Here is a 22,551-nt window from a genome sequence, read left to right as displayed (position 1 = left end):
TCGTTTCCCATTTTGTTCCCCATTTTGCTACCCTTTATTCACCTACATCACTGTGAGGCTTTTGGGGGGAAGTTATTCTGGCATATGGGCACTTACTACCTTCAACTACATTGTTGTGTTTTCTTTTCCTGTTTAATGGGACTGTTCAATTCCACTCTCTTTCCTTTGTGCATGAATTAATCTTCCCAGACCCATGTCATGCTCGTTGCCTTTCACTGAATGGCCTTCAGGTTGCTGACCTGTCTTAGGGTCAGAGAAGCCCAGTCTTGCTTAGAGATCAAGCCAGGTCTTTGCATATCCAGCTATCGGCTCAGGGCTCTCTTTTACCATGGGGTAAGGTCTTCCCTGATGTACGTTGATACAGTCATGCCCACCGTTTTGGATTTTGAAATTTCTGCCCCAGAGAAATAAATTTCTTCTCTCCTGGCAATTGGACCATGAGCTGAGATTGTCCTCGGAAGCCATATTCTTTCCACGTGGGCTTGAGAAAAAACAGAAGACCCAAGAGAGTTGGGGAATACAGTATGCGTTTCCCTTTGTTATGCAGCAGGAAACCTAGTACACACTGGAAACACATTGGAAACCTAGAACACACTGGAAAGGTGAAGTCTGCCCTAATTGTCTCTGTGAGTATGACTGCATTGCTTAAACTCAGTCACTTTCAGAGCCTCATTCTCACAGTTGGGCCTCCAGCAGGATGCCGGCCATCATGGGCATGGGTGCACAAGCCCTAGAGCTGGCCCTGCCAGGTGAATCACCTGTTTGTCTTTGCTGGGTTCCTGGCCAGCTGCTGGGACAGACTTGCAGTGGGGTGAGGGCACCGTGGAGGTATAATGGAGAGCTTGCTTTCCAGCCTGTGGGGCTTGTATGTTGGGCTCACTTGTACCCACTTGTCCACATGTGGGAGATAGCCCTGTGCCCAGCGACAGGATGACAGCCGTGCACATCCCTCTGTGTCCACATGCTGACAGGCTGTTGCTGTAGTTGGGATTGACATCAAGACGGTGAACCCACAGTCCCCAGCACTAATCACAGGAGCAGATACTTGGCCCGGTAGGCACCTGGTCACAATACAGACGCTTCCGTGAGAACTCGTGAGTAAGAGCTGAATGGGGGCGCAGCTTGGTATTTTGGGTAATGAGTTTTCCTTTCTTCCAGTTTGTGTCTCATGCTTTCCTCTCTCCTTCCTCTCTCATTGCTCTTCCTCTCCCCCAGTTTCCACCCCAGAGCCAGAATGAATGAAGCCATGCATTTTCCAGGCCTCCATGTTTGATGGAAATATTTTTCCATTAAAGTTCCTTGTTGGACTCGCTAAGTAGAGATGGTGGCTGCAGGCAGCTCTGGCCTCTCCCCGCCTTTGAGAATTGCCCAGTCATGGCCTCTTAGGGAGAAGGATTTACAACTGAGACAATGCGGCTTTCACAGCTTTTAATTACACTTGACTCCTTCCAAAGCCTCCTGCTGGCAGTAGCTACCTTGTTGAAAAGGGCCTGGATTTGGGCTCAGAGCAGTGTGGGAGGCCCTCCCCGGCTGGGCCGTGTGTCCAGACCCTGAGTGGCCCCTGCCATCCAGCTGAGTTTCTCTCCCTGGCGGTGGAGGGCTTCGGGGACAGAAACCCGAGGCTGTCCGTGGGGAGGTGAGCCCTAAGGGTGGAGTGTTCAGAGCAGCTGAGGAGGGCTGCCCTCGTGTCCTGTGTCCTTTTTGTTTGTTTGTTTTGGCCGTGCCGCATAGCTTGTGGGATCTTAGTTCCCTGACCAGGGATTGAACCCGTGCCCCCTGTAGTGGAAGCGCGGAGTCCTAACCACTGGACCTCCAGGGAATTTCCCCCCGTGTCCTTTGAGGTGGACGCTGGGATAGGATTTGGAGTTTGCTGCTATGCTCTGAGATTCAGCAGCACCTTGGTTGCTCTGCACACCCAGAGGGCTGGCGTGACAGTCCATGGCTCTCTCTCTGAAGCCAGGCTTGGTTCTGTTGAGGTCAGGAAGACCTGGGGCTTTTTCTGGGTGTCTATATCTGCTGTCACAGCCCCTTGAACATGGCCTGGGCCTGTAGCTGTTTCTGGATCATGTGCAAAGGTCGAGTTAACCCAGGGTTTGGGCTGCATTGGGGTCTTTTCTCTCCTTGGGGTGCTGCTTCTTTCTCCTCTTGGTCCCTCTGTGGTCCTTTCCCATAGTCCTCTCTTTCTCTCTCTCGCACGCCTTCTCCCAGCCGGTGAAAGCATCCACTCCCCTAATTGCAGCTGGCATCCCTTGGAGAGTGATTTTTGAATCCCAAGCCTAAAAGCTTACCTCTACCTTAGTTTCTGGACCCATGTTTTCAAATTTCTAGCCAGGAGATTGAAACCAAGTTGTTGAACCGGTGAGTTCAGTAGGGTTGCTTCATCTCGGCCCTGTTGACATTTCGGGCTGGATAATTCTTTGTTGCGGGGCACTGCCCTGTGCACTGTAGGGTGTTTAGCAGCTTCCCTGACCTCTCCCCACTAGATGCCAATCTCAACTGTGACAATCGGAATATCTGTAACCATTGCCGTGTCTCCCCTGGGGGGCAAAATCTCCCCACGGTGAGATCCACTGGGGTGTAGTGTTACTAGTCACTGAAATGGGGACCACATGGAACTAAGCAGGTTTGGGGAAATAGATGAGTTAGGTTTTAGAGATATGATAGCAAGGGTGTTGGTGGCAGACAGGATGAGGAAGGCCTAGGGGGAGCTGGGGAAGGAGGATGCGGTCACTTGCAGAAAGAGGTCAAAAGGCCAGGGTCCAGACTGGGTGCTTCTCTTAAGCAGCCAGCCCAGTCACTTGACTTAGTTGAGCCTCCGTTTCTTTATCCATAAAACGAGGAGTTGGCCTAGAGGAATGTTCAGGTTCTGCTGCCCGGGGACTCTTTTCTCCACTTGTTTCATTCCATTGACCGATTCGAAAAGGCTGCCTTCTTGATGGATGGAGCGATTCCTTCAAAGGGAAAGAAAACAGGTGAGGGAGGAACACACTTGCTGGGGGGCTGGAAGGCACTGTGGTTAATACTGCCCTTATTTGCAGGTATTCCTAGTTGATCCTAAGAGAACCACACATTGCCTAGAGGGTGCAGCGAAATACTGAGCCTCAGAAGCCATGATATGGAAATTGGACTCCTGACAGCTCAGGCATGTCCAAAACCCAAATATCTCCCCTCCTATCTCATCTGCCCACTTCCCCTCCTCCCTCTCTCCAACTCCTTTAATCATCATTTCCATCCAGCCTCCTCCAGCCTATTGGAAAGATCTGGGAGGCCGGTGATGGATTTGACTGAACAGTGTGTAATATGAAAGGGCAGAGCTGAGCCTGAAGGGACTGGGGGCTGCCCGAGCTCCAATATTGCTTCCTCCACCAGGGCAGTGCTGGGGAGCCCCTCTGGGATTACTCACACGATATTACTGCCACCGATGAAGGTGGAGGGAGGAAGGGGAGGCAGGCAGGCGTGGGGGAGGGGCTTAGGAGAGCTGGCGCAGAGGCAGAGAATAACAACAACACAGATAACGGCGATATTTGAATAATAGTAAAAATAGTAATAATTTTGTTTTCCAGGTTTATTAACTTTGGGAAGTCTGGTTGATTAACTCTCCTGGCTTATTAACTTGGAGAAGTCTATGCTGGTTGCTGCCTGAGGCTTGTGGGTGTGTTTGAGTTCATCCGTCTCAGGCAATCCAAGAGAAAGAGGGGCACGGGAGAGAGGGAAGGATGCAGGAGCAGTGATATTTGAAGTAATTAGAGAGACTTTATTGAAATCAAATGCACAGGCAAGAAATGGTAATTAACTGAGGGAAGAGGATGCTCTGTTCTCTTTCATCCAAGGACCGTGGGGCTGTCATAGATAATCCGCATCTTGGGGGCACTGGAGAGATTGTGAAAAGGCAGCGCTGGAAAAAATACTTAAACAAAACAAAACAAAACAGAGATCTAAATTGAACAGAGCAGGAAGGAAGCATACTTTTCCTCCTCTAGTTACCATTGGTACAACATGTCAAAAAAGTAAAAGTAAAATAAAAACGATAGGATGGTTTAATTGGAAATTCAAGTTCCGTCCCAGAAGTTATTCACTCCTACGAATAATCCAAGACTCACTAAATAAGGGAAGAAACTGATTATACAGATCTGGTAAGGTTAGATAGAAAACTTTTGATGAGAAGTACGGTGAGGAGTGGGATCTTGGGGGGGAAATTTCAGTATTTTGAAACTGACATCATGGTGTTGGCATTAGGAATCCAGAAGGTTGCATTTCCTTGGGTTCCCTTTGGGGGCTGTGCAGTTGCCTTTGGAGGGTTTTGGAGATGAAGGGGTGGTGGCCATCGGCCCTACCCCTTCATCTCCAAAGGATGGGCTCCTTGGAGAGACGGTTCAGCTTAACCCAAGGAAGACTTTCTAGCATTGCTTTTGACCTTAGAGTCAGCCCTTTATTATGATGGTGGCATAGAAGGCACTACAAAATCCTTATATTGAATATATATTTATTACCTACTGTCTTTCAGTACAAAAAAGAAAACTGGCTTAACTAGATGAGTTTGAGATCAAAAGAGCACTGGATTTGGAGACAGCAAAGCCAGGTTTAAAGACACCCTTTGAACCTCAGTTTCTTCATGTGTAAAAACGGGGCAAATTATGTCTCTGGCAGGGTTGGTGTAAGGATTGCAGGAGGTAATGAAATCTGAATAACGCTTTGTAGGCTGTAAAGAGCTATACACCTTTAAGATTAGAAACAGTGATTGTTATTATTACTAGGTATTGTTGTTTTATGAATATGAGGTTCCATGGTTCTAGTTGCAAATACTCTTTTTCTCCCAGCATCTCTGGTGGTTTTGCTTTATGTTCACCGTCCTGGAGCTGGACGGTAAGGAGCTGCTCTGTCAACATTGACACAGGGATTGCTCTGTGTCTGGATGTATTCAATCGGTAATTTCGCTTGCAGCTTCCTTTGTCAGTGCTTTGAGACTCATGGCCAAAATACACTGTGGACATGCAAAGTCTCTCCTGTATTATAGGGATTTACTTCTAATTAGGAGAGTATCAAGTTGAGAACGGGGCCCCTCATCAGGGTAGAGCCACTCTTGGGCTGGTGGAAGGAGGCTTAAGCTAGAGCCCTGGGTTGAGCTGTGTGGTCCAGGCTCCCATTAAGCCCAGACATTCAGCCCCAGGTGGGCCTTCGTCTTCCCACGCTGACTAGTCTGTGCTCATCACTCTTACCTTCTGCAGGTGGTCTGTCCGAGAAGGCAGGGCTTTCTAACTCTTCATCCCACTTATTCAGCATTTATTCCCCCAAACCTACTGAATGCCTGTTATGTGCCAGGCTTGAGTCTTATTTTAACAAACCATCCTTCTCACTGATTGGTGTCTGAGTTAGGCTGTTGATGCGGCCACACTATAGACTAGGAAATGATGTGGGTGAATTTTGCTCTGTCTTTAAAAGAGAGATGATAAAAAGATAACTACAAGTATTTAGTGGGCACTTTTCATTCATTTAAACCTTTATCCATTCAGCAAATGTTTGCTGTACTGTTGTTGGGCTTATGGGAGGGAATAAAAGAAACAAGACAAGATCCTTGCCTTTCGGTATTTTACGATCCAGTGAAGGAGTTGAAAGCACAGATGGGAAAGTATTGGGAACAGTGAAATCAACAAGTGCAAAAGTGATGGCGTATAAATTAAACATGCAAGGCCTTATCATTTAGGAGCAAAGGAGTCACTAAAACGGACTGAAAAATAAGTCAGGGAAGGTCTTCTAGAGGAGGTAAGTTTTGACTTATGTCTTTAAGAAGGCAGTTGGCCGAGACCAGTGCTTCCCAGCTTTGCTGCCAGTGGTGGTACAAACGGTGAGTTTACCTGGCACGCAGGTGCACATTTTATATTGCAATAGGACTGTTTTTACTTTTAATGTGTATAGAAAGATGGTAACATCAAACCAAGGATGTCATGGTAGTGATATAAGGTTTCTGTTTTAAAATTTATCTCTTTAACTAAAATACGTGAGTTGATTACAAATAAAGGGTTACAGTAGTACAGGTGGTGAGAGGCTTGGCGTAAACCATGTCTGTGACATGAAAATTCTTGGAGCTTAGGAAACACTGGCAGAGATGATATTATCACCTTACATAGGTTTAGTGCTTCACAGTTCACAAAACATTTTCATATATTTTATGTGGTGTATCGTCATAACTGCCCTAATAGTCCAGTCCACTGACTGGGCAGGTAATATTACCCTGGCACAAAGTAGAATTTTAATATGTATGTTTATTAATTGAATTTTGACTAGCCATTTACGTGTAAGGAAACGAAGCTTGGAGAGGTTGACTTACCCAAGGTGAGACACCTAGTAAGTAGTGAACTGGGATCAGATCCTGAGCCTTTTGATTCTGAAACAGTTACTCCATGGCAGAAGAGTAAGGGAGGTATTCCAGGTAATGGGGATGGCATTTGAAGAAATGGAGTTAGTATTAGCAAATTGTGGTCTGACCTCATGGGTACAGCAAGACCCTGGTATACTGAATTAGGGCACTATCACACATGCATTGAAAAATCTGGAAAGATAAGGATGGGAATAATTGGAGAAGAGTTTTCAAAGGCTAGGTGTTAAGGAAACGTGGTGGGTTATTGTTATTATTACTATTGTGGTAAAAGTCACATAACATAAAATTTACCATTTTAACATATACAATTCAGTGGCCTTTAGTACATTCACAATATCTAACTCCAGCACATTCCCATCATCCCCAAAAGAAACCTTGTACCCCTTAAGCAGATATTCCTCGTTCTCTCCTTCCCCAGCCCCTGGCAGACACTGCTCTGCTTTCTGTTTCTATGGATTTGCCTACTCTGTATATTTCATATCAATTGAATCATACAATATGGCTTCTTTCACTTAGCATAATATTTTCAAGGTTCGTCCATGCCATAGCATGTATCAGTACATTAATCCTTTTTATGGGTGAATAATATTTCATTGTATGACATACCACATTTTGTTTGTCATTGATTCATCAGTTGATGGACATTTAGGTTGTTTCAATCTTTTGGCTGCTGTGAATAATATCGCTAGGAACATGCACGTACAAGTTTTGTTTGAACACCTGTTTTCAGTTCTCTTGGGTATATACCTAGGGGTGAAATTGCTGGGTCATATGGTATTTCTATATTTAACTTTTTGAGGAATTGTCAAACTGTTTTCCACAGCAGCTACACCGTTTTTTATTGCCACCAGCAGTGTATGAGGGTTCTAATTTGTCCACATCCTCACCAACACTTGTTATTTTCCTTTTTTTTTTTTTAAATTATAGTCATCCTAGTGGGTGTGGAGTGGTATCTCATGGTTTTGATTTGTATTTTCCTGATGGTAATATTTTTATACACAGTTGACCCTTGAACAACATGGGTGTGAACTGCACAGGTCCACTTTATACGTGGACTTTTTTCAATAGTAAATACTACAGTACTACATGACCCTCAGTTGCTTGAATCTGAGGATGTAGAACAGTGGATGTGGAGTAACTGCCCATAGGGAGGGAGGGCCGACTCTAAGTTATAAGTGTATTTTCGACTGTCTGGAGGGTTGGGTCCCCTAAACCCTGCATTGTTCAAGGGTCAACCGTACTTATTAGCCATCTGTATGTTTTCTTCGAAGAAATGCCTATTCAAGACCTTTTTGAATTGTGTTTTTTGTCTTCTTTTTATTGAATTGTTAAGAAGCTTTATATATTGTGGATACTAGATCCTTATAAGTTATATGGTTTGTAAATATTGCATTCTGTGGGTTGTCTTTTCATGTTCTTGAACATGTCTTTTGATGCACAGAAGTTTTTAATTTTGATGAAATCCAATTCCCATGTTTTTCTTTTGTTGCTTGTTCCTTTGGTGTTGTATTCAAGAATCCACTGCCAAATCCAAGGCCATTAAGATTTACTCCTATGTTTTCTTGCAGAAGTGTTAAGAGTTTTAGCTCTTATGATTGGGCCTTTGGGTCTATTTTGAGTGAATGTCTTGTATATGATGTAAAGTGAGGCACGATTGGGTTCTTGACTACAAAACGTTACCCAGCAGTCGTATAGGGAAGATTATCCTGGCAGTTATTTTTCGAATGAAATAGAAAAACTGGGAGAAAAACAAGGAAGCTGTTGTGGAGGACAGAGCATGCAAACCCTGTGGTTTATTTTTAAAGTAGCAGTTTTAGTGAGGTACAATTCACTTACCGTAAGATGCGCTCTTTTAAAGTATACGATTCAGTGATTTTGAGTGTATTCATGGTGTTGGGCAACTATCACTCCCACTTTCATTTTAGAACATTTGCGTCATTCCCCCAAAGGAACCCTGTACCTATGGGTAGTTAACTGCCTATCCACAACCCCTCAGACCATGGAAAGCACTAACTTCCTTTCTGTTTCTGTGGGCGTGCCCTGTTGCAGACAGTTCTAACAAATGGAATCATAAAATATGAGGTTTGTTGCGTTTGGCTTCTTTCACTAAGCGTCCAAAGTTTATCCATGTTATAGCAAGTATCAGTACTTCATTCCTTTGTGTGGTGAATAATACTCAATTGCATGGATAGGCCACATTTTGTTTTGTTCAGTCGGTGCCCATTTGGGTTATTCTCAGTTTTGGGCTATTATAAGTAATGCTGCTATAACCATTCATGTAGAAGTTCTAGTGTAGATGGTAATGTTTAGCTTGTATGTGATACTCATATTACATACTCAATAGTATTTTGTCATCACTTTCTACCTTTATCTTTCCTTACGATGTCTTTGACTAATCCGATGAAATTATTATTCAGGCACTCCAATGAGAGTTCCTGTCGCTCCACATCCTTGCCAGCATCTGGCATTGTCAGTGTTTGGATTCCGGTCATTCTAATAGATATGCAGTGACATTCTCATTGTTGTCTTTCACTGACCAGTTTTTATTTACAAATATGTGATGATTGATACATTGCATTTTTAGATTACATATGTATTTGAAGAAGTTTTCAAATGTTTAATGGCCCTTTGTACTTTTCTGCTTTTCTTATTCCTTCTTTTATAACATACTTTTCACTCTCTTTCATGTGTATATATAAATTAACCCTTTTATTGTATTTAATGGATATACTTTCCCCAGTTTGTAATTTGCTTTAAAATTTTTATCGTATACATACGTTTTATCTTATAATGAAATATTCATTTTCTTTTGTGATTTCTTTCATGGCATTACTGCCAATTAGTTAGTAAACAAATATGTTTGGAAGCCCTTCTCTATGCCAAGAACTGTGCCAAACACTCGAGAAATTATAGTGAAAGTCAGACGTGGTGCCTGTCTTCATGGAGCTTGGAGCTCCTGAGATCACTTATACTTAATTCTTGCCTTTAGGGTTTCATTTTTTACATTTAACTCTTCCATCCATCTAGAATTATATTACTGTATATTGTCAAGTGAAGACATTACTTTTCTCCAATATCCAGTTTTCCTGACGTCTTTTGTAGAAAGGCTTCTCTCTTCTCCATTTGTTTATGATGCTTTTGTTATCACCAGTTGAATTCATAGCCATGAGGGAATTTTTCAAGGAGACTTAAATTGTTTCATTTATTTGTCTAACAATTCTAGGTCTGCCAGTGTCATACTATTTTAACTTATGTAGCTTTATAATATATGTTTTAATAACTTAATAGAGCAAGACTGCCCTTGTCACCATAATTTTTTTTTTTAATAAAGACTTTTTGGTTTTCCTTGATTCATTCTTTATGCTGTATGTTTTTGGTTTTTGTTTTTTGTGGTACGCAGGCCTCTCACTGTTGTGGCCTCTCCCGTTGTGGAGTACAGGCTCCGGGCACGGAGGCTCAGCAGCCATGGCTCACGGGCCCAGCTGCTCTGCGGCATGTGGGATCTTCCTGGACCAGGGCACGAACCCATGTCCCCTGCATCAGCAGGTGGGCTCTCAACCACTGCGCCACCAGGGAAGCCCCTGTAGTATCTTCTTAATTCCAGCTGTTGTATGTCTCTGTGTCTGTTTTATCTACTTTTTAGACAGGACTTCTTTAGTGGTGGTAATAGGGAATATTCTTGCCTTTTCCTTGGATTTTAAGGGGAAATGAATGCCTTTTGATTTTTTAAGTATGGTGTTGGCTGTAGGTGTAAGGTTGACATTTTTTTTTTTAATTTATATTATTTATTTATTTTTGGCTGCATTGGGTCTCCTTGCTGTGTGGGCTTTCTCTACTTGCAGCGAGGAGGGGCTACTCTTCGTTGCGGTGTGCGGGCTTCTCATTGCAGTGGCTTCTCTTTTTGTGGAGCACAGGCTCTAGGTGCGCGGGCTCAGTAGTTGTGGGTCACGGGCTCTAGAGCACAGGCTCAGTAGTTGTGGCACACGGGCTTAGTTGCTCCGCAGCATGCAGGATCTTCCTGGACCAGGGCTCGAACCCATGTCCCCTGCATTGGCAGGCGGATTCTTAACCACTGCACCACCAGGGAAGTCCCCTGACATTCTTTTTTTTTTTTGCCGTACGCGGGCCTCTCACTGTTGCGGCCTCTCCCATTGCGGAGCACAGGCTCCGGACGCGCAGGCTCAGCGGCCATGGCTCACGGGCCCAGCTGCTCCGCGGCATGTGGGATCTTCCCGGACCGGGACATGAACCCGTAGTCCCCTGCATCGGCAGGCGGACTCTCAACCACTGCGCCACCAGGGAAGCCCCCCCCCCCCCCGACATTCTTTATCATGGTAAGGAATAGTTTTATTTTCTATGAAAAGGTTGGTGGGCACTGGTGTGTGTGTGTGTGTGTGTGTGTGTGCTTGCGAGAGGGAGAGAGGGAGATAAGCGGTGGGGGAGAGAGAGAGAGAGAGAGAGAGAGAGAGATCTCAGCTAAATTACTTTCAGCTTCAAATAACAGAAACCCAATTAACCTGGCTTAAATGGAAGTGGAATTTGTTTTTTTCCACATTATAAGAAGTCTGGGGGTAGGCAGTACTGAGACTGTGCCGCGGCTCATCAATGCCATCAGCAATCAGGTTCTTTCTCTATTTCTTCTTTCCATCCTTAGCTCATAGACCTTTATCCTCACGGCCAAGAAAGGCTGCGCAGCTCAGCCTCACAGTCACATTCAAGGCAGGAAGAAGAGGATAGGGCTAAAAAGGGAAGGGTAAAAGGCCAAAGAGTCAAACCAGCTGAGCCTTTTCTCCTAGGAGCCACCCAGGGGCTTTCACTTTATCTCATTAAGTCAGACGGATAACCCTTAACAGTGCAAACTGGGAGGAGGGGCATGCGCACGTGGGTTGGGTCAACCAAGCAACAGCAGTGCGGCAGCTTGGAAGCAAACGGCTTGGAGACCCTAGAGAAGAGAAGTAATAGAATGCCTTAGCATTCAGTACTCTGAACCGGGGGTCATTGGCTTTTGTGTGATTTTGAACTTCTCCTCTGACCCTCTGTGCCAGAATGGGTAAGTTACTTAACCTCTCTGTTCATGGGGTGATGTCTGCCTTGGCTATCTAGGAGGCTGCCTGTGAAGTGCAGGTGAAGTCAAATCCTAAGAGTGCCCCTATTTTCATTCTTTTTTTGCATTAGGATAAATTTTTTTGTGTTAATGAGTACACTTCTCTTTCTTCCTGATTTTTATGGTATTATTAAAGTACTTTTGTCTGAACTGAGCCGAAAGGTGAACAGGATGTCAAAAAAGGTAACATGGACAGCCGTTAGCAACAGGGATGATTCCTTTGAAATGGAGTGGAAATAAGGTGCTAAGAGAAAAAGCCAGAAAGTCATCTCAACTTCTGCCGAACCAGGGGAAGGAGGCGGATAGAACATTAACAAAGCTATTTAGTACTTTGCCCCAATCTGCTTCGCCACCCTTCTCTGCCTTGGGGTAAGAGAAGTGCCTTGCTTCACAGTTTTATTGGGAAAAGCACCCTCAATCATGTTGCTTTGTGGCAAGTATTAATTGCTTCCTGAATTCAGACAGCATAAATAAAGTAGGTTGCCAGGGAGTGAATTACCCAGCGGATAAATGGTGGGTCATTAATGTAGTGTTGACCCTGAACCTGGAGGATGACGTGAGATCTACAAGAGCTCTCAGGAAATTTACCAGAACCCATTTCAGCTGGAGGTGATGTGTTTTAAATCCCTCTGTAATGCAATGAGGGGAATCAAATTAGATAATAGTTTGCAGAAATCTTCTGGGCCTGGAGCCCCACTCAGAAGGATTTTATCCTCTTATATTATCATACTTCACATTTTAGGACTATACCTGTGTCCCAGTGTCTCCCAGAATGGCTTGATTTTCTCCCACATGGTTAAACTCAGAACTGACGCATCTGAAATGCCTTGCTCTGTCGGTGTTCTCTGTGCCCCTGTTTTTATAGTTACTTTGTATTAATAAGTAAATCCCAATTTTGTCTAATTCTGAAGCCCAAGATTTTAACCAATACAAAGAGAAGGGTAAGTTTAATATGTAAGTTTATCCATCCTCCTGCCTTCTTTGTGGCTTTCTCCTGTAAGAATACGCAAGATTTCATTCCCCGGGTAGGTAAAACATAGTTGGAGTGTGTGTATTAATTGTATTTCTGGGTATTTGTATTTATATAAGTCTTAAAAACTAGAATTGGAGGGCTTCCCTGGTGGCGCAGTGGTTGAGAGTCCGCCTGCCAATGCAGGGGACACGGGTTCGTGCCCCGGTCCGGGAGGATCCCACATGCCGCGGAGCGGCTGGGCCCGTGAGCCATGGCCGCTGAGCCTGCGCGTCCGGGGCCTGTTCTCCGCGGCGGGAGAGGCCACGACAGTGAGAGGCCCGCGTACCGCAAAAAAAAAAAAAAAAAAAGCTAGAATTGGAGCTGTTTGGGGGTTTCATCTCTTTACTCTCCTCACTCTGCCTGAGTTCCACAAAGCCAGAGCACACTCGAGGAACAGAATAATTAACAATGGTTGAGGGCTGTGTGTGATGTATATGCTGAGTACATGGTGATGAGGTGGGCGGGGTCAGAAATATAGGAGAGAGGTCACTTTCTTCTTGGGCATTTACAAGCATCAGTTCCATAAATGATCCTATCAGGGTAGTTTTTTCTTGAGTTTTTTTTCTTCTTCTGGTTTTTCGAAACTCACTTTCCCTGAACCAGATCCTGATCAGGAATGTAAATATGGCAAAGGGGAAGGGGCACCTCAGTCCTGTTGAGGGTAGCAGGAGGGAAGGTAGAAGCCTTGCCTGGGTCCCGGGTGCACCTTGGGACCCAGGTGCAGACTCCTGCCGGCTGCTGGACTTCCCTCAGCCTCTACCTTCTGCACGTACATTTTCCTTGTGCTGTAAAAGGACAGACACATCTGGCTCCACTGCCAGCTGCATGTGTGGAACTCAGGTGTCCCTGGGAGCCCCACCTGCATGTGCATGCAAACGGGGGCAGATTAACATTAAAGATTCCTTCCTCTGGCTCCAGTACCCATGTGGGACCTTTAGGATCCTGCAACTCTCCTCAGGCCCCTCCGCATCCCCAAGGCACACACTCCAAAGTATCTCCGCCTGTGGCTCTACCGCCTGTCAGCCCCAGCCTCCAAGCAGAATTCTGCCGACCTTTCTGTCCTGTTCCAGCTCCTCCCTGCATGAAGCATCTTGAGGGAGAGTCACAGGCCCTATTGCCAAGGGTGTCTACTGGGAGGCTGCTGGTGTGGGTCCCAAGAGGCGGTGCCAATCCTCAAGGTGATGTGGGGTGATGGTTTCACGCGGAAGCGGGTGTTGTGCTCTGTCCCTGGGCCCTGAGGCAGCAACACTCGTGCTCGCAGCCCTCTCCACTCTGTCCTTACCCATCTCTCCATCAGCTCTCAAAAGAAGTTCTTGGGGCTGGGAAGGGGCAGGCACTGTGTGACACCCTTCTGTCGCCCGGTGTCTACCTGTCTCTCTCTCAGACCTGTGTGTGGTCTCTCTGTCTCTTTCTCTCTGTCACACACACACTTGTACATACATAAGACAAAAAACCCACCATAAATGACTAAGCCACACAACTAGAAAAGAAAAACCTTCCTTTTTTTAATCAGGAAACGAAACACCCCATGCCGCCATGCCACACAAATAGACTGTGGGTGACGGGTGTCTGGTCATAACAGCCTGACTGATACTGGCCCTGCTTTGAGAGACAGATAGCGGGTCCTCACCTGAACAGCTCTCATCTGCCTCCTGTGAGTGTATCTGAGGCACTACCGTGGAGAATAGCCCTGTAAGAGTTTCCATTTTCAGAACTCTTGATTCAAACCCACTACTGCTGAGAGGGGCACTCTTTGAATACTTTTTAGGCAATTTCGTGGTGAGGATTAATTCTCAGCTGCTAGAGTCAAGGTTTTCTAGGAGAGGGGCAGAGGTCCTTGGGGGGGTCACACGTGTCAGGAGATGTGTCAGGAGCGCACGGGACTCTCCAGAGCCTCTTGTGCCTCCTTAGTGGTTTTGAGTTTCCACCAAGGGCCCCTGCCAGCCAGAGGGGCCAGATCTCGACGCTATCAAGCGAGTAAGTACAGGATGGGGAAACCCTGCTCTGGGCTTCAGACTAACACAGAGTCAGGGTGACAAGGATTTAGTTTTACAGTGTTGGATTAAGGACCAAATACAAGTTGACTTGGATAATTTTCTCCTTGCTGGCTCCTTAGCTACAAGTAATTTATTCTAACCTTCTTCCATAATGCCAATTACAGCTGTTAGCACATACTTCAAAGGCAAGATTCAAAATACAAAGCTATGGTTAGGATTTCCTGCTCTGATATCCCAGGGGGCTTTAAACCAAGGTTGAAGTTGGTGGAGATGAAAGGGAGTGGGGCTTTTCCTCAGTGTTCTTTGGTTAGTGTGGAAGTTGGGGGAGCTTAGGGAGGGTGGGTAGAGCCAGCCCAAAGAGGGTGTGGCCAGAGGCAGGGCTAGTCAGGAGTTGTGGATGTGGCCTGGGGTGACATCGCCTTCCTAAACATAAAGGCTGTGGTTTACTAGAACCCTGATTTTCACTAAACAGGGAGGGGTAGAGAGCACAATGAAGGGCGAAGATGAAGAAAGAAAACAGGGCTATTAAGAGACAATTAATTGATAGACATGTCTTGTTGGACATGTCAAGAGGAGCAAACAGTGGGACTCCTGGCTGTCCTTTCTAGGGCAGGATTTCTGATCAGTCACTTAACCTGGGGGATGGGTGACAGAAAAGGGAGCTGTGTAGCCAGTCCATCAGGAGCCTCCGGGGTGTTGGTGTCCAGGGCTTCTGTCTGGGAGGAGGGGAAACTGCCTGTGGTCACTGTGCCACTAGCTGGCGTGAGATGGACACCATGGACTGTTATCTGCCGGCTGTGCCCTTAGTCCAATCATGCTTGTAATTATTGGGTGCTTGTTGTGGGGAAAGGCAACAGGCTTGGCCACTGGAGAAAAGAGAAACTGCCAGTGTTGTATAAAGGGGGGAGGTCCTAGAGGTCTTTTGGGTCTGGAAACCATGGGCATCTGTGCTCTTTGGTCAATCACTGAGAGGCTAAAGAAAAGAGAAAAGGGAGTGAATCTCAGAATGGGAGGTAAAACAGAAGAATAAAGGTATTGGGAGAAAAAAAATATTTTTTAAAGGTAGAGCAAAACCTAGAAGAAGTAAATGAAGAGAAAGAGAAGCTGAGAGGCAAGGGAGGAAAACAAGATGCAGGACTAGCTAGTAAGGGGGCCGGTCTGTTCTCTAACTTTCGGTTACTGTACCCTGTCTCTTGTCGGATCATCAAACCAGGAGAGGGTGACTTAGGAAAAAGCTACCACTGACCCGGAGGTACCCTGCACTTAAAATGCAAGCATGAAACCAGGGTTGCTTGAGCCCATTTTAAAGCATCCTGGGCCGTTTGATTCTTAGAGGCTGACTCAACGAAGCCCTGTATCCCTTTGGCCGTGCTCACTACTTTGGCCTCCAAGGGACAAGCTGACAGTGTGTTCTGAAGCTCAGAAAAAAGCATGTGGTGTCTGTTCCTGACCCCCACCCCCCAAGGCATCTCCCACACAAATGGCTGAGACAGTATTTATTTCTCATGGAGGTGTCAGCTTGTGGAGATGTTTGCTGCCTCGTTTAGGCGCTGGCTGTGTCCTCTCTCTGTTTGCTGTTAACCCTCCCTCTCGTGGCTGTGGGCTGAGGGCTGGCCCCGGCCAGTTCTGGCTTAACCCCTCACTGCCTGCATCGCCTCACTGCACAGTCCAGCCCTGGCTTCTGAGGGCAGAGATGGCAATCAAAGGCTTCCTCCAGTGATTTTTTCTTTTATCTTAGATGAAAAAAAAAAGAAAAGGGAAAATGGTGAGATTTTCTAAAGACGGCTTTTCCAGCTTCCTAATAAATAAGACTTAGCTGTCGTGTATCTCCCATGAGACTGACTCGTGTGCTCTGCCTCTGTGGACTCACCTGGCCAATGGCTTCTCTTGGGTTTGACCAGAAATAGGCGATGCTAGAAGAACTGAGGCCAAAAGGAAGAGGCTGGGTATTTATTCCCCTGACTCCATCCTTCTACAGTCCTGACATGTTGGCACTGTCCTTTCACCAAAGCCATAGCTGCTGTCAGATGTGCTTTTCACACAGCTTTCTGGGTGCCTGTAACTGCTTCCTCTCCTCCACCCGACCCCAACCCCCAGGCCTAGGGATGGGCATGCTCCCTGAAGCTCCCAGCCCTGGGCTACTGTGTCATCCTTGGTTGCTTTCCTTAAACCCTATCCCACACCATTGTAAATAGTCCTTCTAAAAACTCTTTTCTGTTACCTAACCCAACAACAACAAAGAGGAGAGGGTATGTGTGTTTGCCCAAGTATGAAGTTGGTCAATCATTTCTAAAATGGTTCCTGACACTAGGCAGCTTCTTCTGTCAGTTTTGTCCAGCTTTTTCTAAATGAAAATTTACGCATGAGTTGGGGTAAGGAACGGAGGAGGTGGGTTTCTAGAGTTGAGGATATGTGTACCTCTGATGTCAACCTGCTGGGCCGTTCAGCTGGGATGCAGGGCCAGCTTCATGGGTGTGGGACCCGTGCAGTCACGCAGAGCCCCGTGTTCCGAAGGGTCCCACATTTGGTTTAACTCTTTGCTGTCCCATCTTGAAATTCTTAATAATTGTCTATAATTATAATTCTTAATTTTTATAATCCTTGCATTTTCACTCTATCATGGGACCCCATAAATTATGCTGGTCCTGCTGGTATAAACTTGCCTGTGGACTCTATCTTGTCTCCAACTGGCATAAGTTGAGCATGACTCATCCTCTGCCAGCCATGGGGATATAAGACTGCAACTAGAGTGTCATTTCTTCAGAAGGCTTTTTTATTCCCCCCGCTGGTATGTAGCCTCTTTGAGATAGAGAGCAACCATTGAAAGATGATTCCTCTGTATTTTGTTCAGTCTCCTTTTCTCCACTTAAAAGTCTGAGTGTACGTTCCCATTATTTATTGCTGCGTAGCAAATCACCCCAAAAGTTAACGGCTTGAAACTATAGCTGTTTGTTTTGCTAATGAATTTGCAATTTGGGTAGGGCTCAGCAAGGATGGCTTGTTGCCGTTGGATGCGATGTCTGTCGGCTGGGATGGCTCAGCTGGAGACAGAGGACCTGTTTCCAAGATGGCTCACACATATGGCTGGCAGGTTGGTGCTGGCTCTTGCCTGGGGGCTCAGCTGGGGCTGTTGGCTAGGGGGCCTGATTCCTCTCCACGTGGGCCTCTCCACACAGGGTTGCTTGGGCTTCCTTACGGCATGGTGGCTGGTTTCCAAGAGAGAATGATCCAAGAAACAGGAAGTAGAAGCTGCCAGTCTTAAAATCTGTACCCAGAAACTGGCATCGTGTGACTCCCATGGTCACTTTTACTGTCACAGTGCCCAACCAGATCCGTGGTGAGAAGATATAGTCCCAGCTCTTGATAGGAAGAGAGTCAGAGAATTTACGATCAGATATCTTTAATCTTCCACAGTAAGCATACTTATTTTATATATGAAAAAATTCAAGGCAACAATGCAATGAAATCTTTCTCAGGACAACTGCAAATCTGGGGCAGAGCTGGACTCAGTGCCTGTAAGCTCCTGATTTCCCAGACTGTGCTCTCTCTAGCATATCACACTGCTATTTTGCATAATCTAATAAACCGTAATAACTCTTCTCTGTCCTTGTGGCCCCATTTTTCAACCTCAAAGCGCATTAGAATAGTAGTAAGGAAGATATTCCAGTACTTTTGTTTGGAAGTGCTGAAACAGAGTCTAGGCATTTAGAAAACAAAGGAAAACACCAAAACCATAAAAATAGAAGCAGTTCTCATTTGTCTTAGTTGATTAGGTGATGTGGGGAGGATGTAACAGCACATGGTAACCTCATGTTATAGTGGCAGAGTGGGTAGCCCAGGACCACCTGCTTGAATGCCCATGATGGTACTAGGAGGCCCCTTGTGGGTCACTTTGAAGCTATAAGTTAAGATTAAAGGCTCTTGGGGAGCTCTCAGGCCTCATGAATGGCATGCCACACACTGTGCCCTCTGAGAAGCTCCTGGGGGAGTCAGGCCTTCTGGCAACAGTTGCCTCCCATCCTCTTTCAAAGAGCTTGGGTATCTTTGTGCTGATGGAGCCCAAAGATGAAGAGCTCACTTTCCCAGGAGCCTCCGGGGCAAGCATACCTTTATCCTTCTCCCTCAGTGCAGGGTCTGCAGATTAGAACTTTCCCAGCCCAGGGTGATAGCCCTTAATCTTTGATGACAATTCTGGGAAAAAGATTGATGATCTCCAAACTCTGGAGTGTACGGCCCTTTGTTGTGGTACTTGGGATACCTTTTCTATCTTCAGGCATGTCTATGGAGTAACTGCAGGGACATGAAGTAGTTAAGAGCTAGCTAGTGGACCTCCACATCTGTCAGTTGTCGTACCTGGGGTTCTGAGGGACAGGGTACTCCTGTCCTGCCATCTCTTAGGTGGAAGCAGAATGGGCTTGGGAACTTCCATTGGTTTCAGAACCAGTTGAGTATAGGTTTCTTGCCACACAAATCCACATGAAGCTGGGAATGTGATATAGGCATGACTGGGCCCAAGACTCTTTACACATAGAGATACTTTTCATGTGATTATGAACCTCTGATAAAGTGCTTATCACTTCAGGCCTATGTGCCTCTCATGTTGAAAAACTCAGATGAATAGAGGCACTTTTATCCTGACCGCTCTGATTGCAGCCAGGCATTCCTAGGGAAGAGTAAGGGACCCCGGGGAAAGAAAAAATGTGAATCCTGCTGCTTGCAATGCTCAGTCCTTGGGATTCCATTACATCTGCGGAGGAGATTCCAGATAAGTCTTAAACTCCTAGAATGTCAGAGCAAGTGGGAAAGTCGGAATAGAAAGAGACTCCCAGATTTGGGGGACGTTATAGCAAATAATGTCAAAATGGCAGCTTTTGTGTAAAAAGTTCTCTCCCTGTCCTGTGGATGATTAGATTTACCCAAGATTATTCTGGGAGTCATAATCAAATACAATATCCTTTCCCAAGTCCTCGTTCACATAGCATCCCGTCTGTATTACCAAGTACCTAAGTCTGTGCAGATGGAATGCGCTGAGCTCTCCCAACTCTTGGTTCTGCCATTCAGTTGTAATTACTTTCCAGCCGACCTCAGTGACCCACACCGCATACCTGCATGACTCCCCAAATCATTCACTAGGATGTGACAAGACCAAAAATACAAGGGCAGAGAGAAGGAAGGGCGGGAGAGGGAAGGTGTGTGGGCCACATCTGCACCTCTGCCCTGTTGGTTGCAGGGCCCCTCCATTAATTGTTCACTTTACACAGGCACTGATCTGCTTTGTCTCCAGTTCCCTCGGGGTTGTGATGATGTCCGGGTACCCTTGATAACTCACTTTAATGTACTGCTCCATCTTGGGTGCCCTGTGGATTTTGATGGAGGCAGCTTTGAGTTTTAAATGCTCCATCTGGTGACTTTCTATTAAGTAAGAAACAAAAGGAACAGGCAAAGGAGGTGCTTCTTATCCTCTTGCCCTCCTCATTTATTTTATAACTTGAAGCATGCCAACTCTTCCCATCGTGGAAGAGAGCTTGGGTGGGGAACAAAGTGAGGATGAGCGAGAGACCGAGTCTGCGTTGGAAAGCAAGTATCATAGTCACCCATCACTGGTGAAGAATTTGAGCTTATACTGCATAAAGCTAGGATGAATCGGTGGGGCGTCAAGGGTCCTTGCCTTCAAGGAACTAACAGGCCACTGTAAGGGACAAGAGTCTAGAGGGCCTGAAACTCTGTGAACCAGGCAGAGAGCAGTAGCCTTTGGTCACCAGACCAGGATTCATATGATCACTGCCACTTACAGGTAGTAGAGCTTTGGGCAACGTCTTGTATTCCTGAGGCTTTTGTTCATCTGTAAAATGGGGAGAGTATTTGTGCCATGAGAGTGTTGTGAATATATGACACATCTTTGAGAAATGACCATTCAGTGTAGGTAGACAAGCATTTTTCTCACTTGTGTTTCTTTTTTCTCATTGAGGCAGCAAGATCGGATATGTCTTCTCTCTGGGCCTTTACAATGCGGTGATTTTTGCAGAGGTTGGATGCTGTGGTTTGGTTTGCCAAGACCAGCCCCCTACCACCGAGTTTCTAGCTCCAGACACAAAGAAGTGATGGTTCCCATGGGTCATGGGGAAGGTGGATCGTTCACTGGTCTTCTTGAGCACCTGGCAATGTCAGATGCCCAGCAGTTTTGGATTCTTCCCTGGGGAAGCTTCTGAGAGCCACGCAGGGAGTGCAAATTACCCTGAGAGTTTATAGCAGGAGATGAACCTACAGGAAGAATTGGGTGGAACTTGGCTAGAGGCGCAGGGTGGGGGGGAGTGCGGGGGGGGCGGGGAGGGTTCCTCCAGGGAAAGGGGAAGAAGCCGTCATGCAGACCATTGTTGCTATTGTTAGATCCAAGGCAGAAGGACTGGGAGAAGATCACAGGGTGCCCTTGCATCTTGGACTGAGAGGTAACAAATGAGCTGACAGTCTGCCCTCCAGCCCCCGACCAGGACTTCTTGGTTTTGCCACTGGGAGCTCTTGCTAGGCAGCGATTCCTTCCCTGCCAGGTTTTTGTTATTAAAGTTGATCCCATGTATCAGAGAGTGGAAAGCAGGCCTTGGAAGTCAGCATCCAAGTGGGATTCGAGGCTCTCTGTAGCAGCGTGTGCCAAGGGCTGGGGGTGGGGACGTGCGGCGAGCTCTCCACTCAGCATCCAGGAGCGAGCCCTCAGCATCATTCACTCTGTCAGGGTATCTCGGTGGTAATCACTTCCAAATGGCTGTGGGGTGGGGAGGGGGCTCCCCTCCAATCACCCAAGGAATGCCTTGACTCAGGACGGAAAGGGAGGTTTTCCATAAGCAGCTCCTCTTTCCAAAGGGGACGGAGGGTAGAATATGAGACGCCTGTGAGCCTCTCTCAGTGTCATCTAGAATACTATCCATGTGAACAGAACGAAGAGGGAGGGAACGCTCAGCGAGGGTAGTGTCAGATCCCATCATCTGACCTGGAAGGTGCTTTCAGGATGAGCAGCTCACCCCTCTAGAAACAGCCACTACGTCTTGAGCGTCTTCTGGGTGGAGATTGTAAGAGTGTGTGCACAGGCACAGACTGTCTCTACATGATGGACAGGTGCTGTAAAAGTCACCCGTCATACACATACGGACCGGAGCTGGAGAACATAGTGCAAGGGAGTCCAAATCACCTATCTGGGTGACCAAACCTGCACTGTTCCTTACTAGCTGTGTGATTTTAACCAAGTCACTTAACCTTTCGATGCCTCGATTTTTCTTACCTGTAAAGTAGGGAGTATAACGTCTGTTTGGTAGAATTGTTGCCAGGACTCAGTAACAACACTTGGCAGAAAGTGCAACTCACCAAGTGCGTGCTTAGCATAGCTTACAAACCTGCTGTGGGAGAGTCAGTGCCTTTCCCAATGCTTTACCTTATACACCTTGCTGCCTGCAGTACCTGCTGGGTGTTCAGCAGTGTCGCACATGAACGTCAGGTCCAAAACCTGTCTGGAGCTTTCTTGCATTCAACACTATTTCCTGTTTCCCGCTGCAACCCTTATCACTTCCATCTGCGGTGAGGAGACAAGAGGAGCCGGAGGGATTTGGCCACGTGGCTCATGGGTAGGGTATCCTGGGTGTTCCCAGCTCTCCTCCCAGCCATGGGTCCTCAGAGGGCTGACCCTGGGTTCTCTGGGGTCCACTGAGAACCCACGAACGGCCACCGGCCTGGCCTCCTGCAGTGAGGATGTGTAAGATGCATGTATTTCACACTTGGACTAATCCTTTCTTCATTAATATGCTGACTGGTTTTTCCTCAGAACTCTTTCTTCCACGGGTGATCCTTTCTTTCTTTTCCCCTCACGTTGGCAAGCAGGACGGAAAGGGAGAAGTCCTTCTCCGGCTGCTCAACCTCCAGAAATGGTTCTGTGTCTCAACCTTTGTTAAGGAGGAAGGGGGAAGTAGCATTCCTAACCATGGTTAGTGGTCTTCACTGTCTTTGTTTGAAAGTTAAAATTTTAAATGTGCTGTTGCTCAGGGACTATTTTCATTTAAGGCCTGAGTCCAAATACCAA

General features: G+C 46.4%; 1 protein-coding gene across 2 annotated transcripts in view; it reads left to right on the top strand.

The window, feature by feature from the left end:
* LMX1A (LIM homeobox transcription factor 1 alpha) overlaps positions 1-22,551 on the top strand; it is a 152,274-nt gene that overhangs the window by 24,207 nt on the left and 105,516 nt on the right. The window lies entirely within an intron of this gene.

The sequence above is a fragment of the Phocoena sinus genome, chromosome 1, assembly GCF_008692025.1.
Source record: "Phocoena sinus isolate mPhoSin1 chromosome 1, mPhoSin1.pri, whole genome shotgun sequence".
Lineage (NCBI taxonomy): Eukaryota > Metazoa > Chordata > Mammalia > Artiodactyla > Phocoenidae > Phocoena > Phocoena sinus.
Note: the sequence above shows the minus strand (reverse complement) of the source record. Positions and strands in the feature narration are given on the sequence as shown.